Consider the following 2,268-nt stretch of genomic DNA (forward strand, 5'->3'; position numbering starts at 1 on the left):
ACACACGAGTTACAACAACTAACTAGTTCAGTATTTAATTTAATTGATAATATACCAAAAACAAAAGTCACTGTGGTATTTCTAACATTTAATGATCTCCTTTCGGAAGAACAACGTACGCAATCTACAAACTCAACTCATACTCATGTTTGTGATCCATCTATCTTTATTTTTTCCATGGCTCAGGCTCAAAGTGGAATATTTGATCCAAATGGCAATTTGTCTTTTACGTGTGGAACCTTCTAGAAGAACCACCAAACATCTGATCTAGAACAACCACGGGACCCATTGCAACCGTCGAGTCGATCTCCGGCTGTACAACCAGACGGAAAACATCTCCGCCAAACGCCACACCTCCCGCGGCTTCCTTCCGCTTGATCTCGGCCACGCACCGCCGTCTATCATCATACACCACGCAGCACCTCTGCGCGTATGAGCCTTCGACCTCGTACGCCAGGCTCTTCTTCTTCGGTGGTCTTGTACTAGTCACATGAGCTAGCGACTTTGCGTTCATAAAATTCACGTGTTTCGCCACCGAGAAACGAGGATTCACTGTAGTTTCTCCATCGTACACTAGCCAGTTGTCAGTAATGCTTGCTCTCTGTTGAATTGAAAGAATTTCAGTCATAACTACTCAATCAAATGATCAAATTATATATATGCTGTACATTTATCCAGTACAGTGTTACCGTACAACACAGTTGGTACCAGTATTGGTACTTGTTTTTAATGTTTTCTAGTACCATTTAGTTTTTGTATTTAATTGGTACCAGTGTTAAACCGGAAAAAAAAATAGGTATGGTATTCAATATATGGTACCGATACAATAGATCTCATCCTTATTTATATATAAATAAATTATACATACCTTGCGACGGACGGTGAGGAGAGAGCGACCGGAGGAGAACAACCTCAGACTTGTTGCCTGCTGCGTAATTATCGACTCGAAAGACGAGATTGCCATTGGAATCGTAGACCGTAAATCCATCGCAATTGAAAAGAAGTGATTTCTTCCAAACGGTGAGGACGACGGGGTTAAGATTCCGGCCAGCGGTGGAGGTTTGTTGTTGAGGGGAGCTAGCGGCTTTAGGGTATACTTTTGTCATACTGCTGAAGTTCAGGGGTGGATTGTGAAAGTTAAATTGTAAAGAATACTACGAGAGAAATGAGATTTTGTTTTGATAGGTGGCTTGGCTTTGAGTGTAGCAAGTTGTGTGAAGGGGACATTTATAGTGTCAAATAACATGAGGTAAGATTACGAAAGTACCCCGGCAGGAGATAATGAGTTGCTATTGATTTAAATATGCCCTTATGAGGACTCTCAAATGCGTGTATACTGTTCATTTATTTATTTATTTATCAGTTAAATATTATATTTTATCGGTATTAAACTGTTAACCTCTTATTCTACATCTTAACTTACCAACCTATCAAAGCCGGAATGACACTGTTCAAGTGCTCTTAACTCTATTTTCAAATATATGCAAATTTATTTCCTTTAAAAAATACCAACATTTCATAAAAGGTTTGCACACAAAGTTTTAGGTTAGATTGTAATCAAATGGTCGAACTCATATTTTTTTCTTAAAAATACTAAATTTTGTAGGAAAAAAACTAACGAATTCCAAAAACTGAGAGTGAGCGAACCCCTTGAATCCTTTGGTTCCCCTTCACCAAATAAGAAATGAAAAAACAAAAAAAAAATCATGCATTGATCCCACAATTTCTAGGCATATGTTTTCTATGTGATTTTTACTGGTACGTTTATTAATTTGTAATCATTTTATCTAGGGCTGAGCACGGTTCAGTTCGGTTCGGTTATTAGGCGAAACCCAAACCGAAACCGAAGTAATCGGTTATTTGAATATGCAAACCCTTCGGTTTTCGGTTAATTTCGGTTTCGGTTCGGTTATTTTCGGTTTTTTTCAATTATTTATTGACATTGCAAAAAAAATTAAAAAATGAAAAGTATATTTTAAGATTGTATAAGAACGTGCTAGAGTACCACGGTCCACATATATATTGGATTCAAAAAACAAAAATAGGCACGTGCTACGTGAAACTATACGAATACAAAGTTGCTAAATAGAGTTTAAAAATTAAAAAACATTAAAAGTTTAGTCTCGATCTTCATTCATCATATTATTTATTTATCTTAAAAGTTTAGTCAATTCCTCGTCATCTTTATAATCTTTATCATCATCAATCGGTTCGGTTCAGTTTTTTTCGGTTATTTAAAAACGGATAACCTAATTGAAACCGAAATTT

At 36.6% G+C, this 2,268-nt stretch overlaps 1 pseudogene; it reads right to left on the reverse strand.

Moving 5' to 3' along the window:
* Window positions 1–226: 226 nt before the first annotated feature.
* On the reverse strand, window positions 227–1,106 carry LOC143635778 (protein LURP-one-related 8 pseudogene; annotated as a pseudogene).
* Between the last annotated feature and the right edge of the window lie 1,162 nt (window positions 1,107–2,268).

Source organism: Bidens hawaiensis, unplaced genomic scaffold, assembly GCF_021521415.1.
Source record: "Bidens hawaiensis isolate Kalapana, Puna unplaced genomic scaffold, B.hawaiensis_p1.1 tig00007678_1, whole genome shotgun sequence".
Lineage (NCBI taxonomy): Eukaryota > Viridiplantae > Streptophyta > Magnoliopsida > Asterales > Asteraceae > Bidens > Bidens hawaiensis.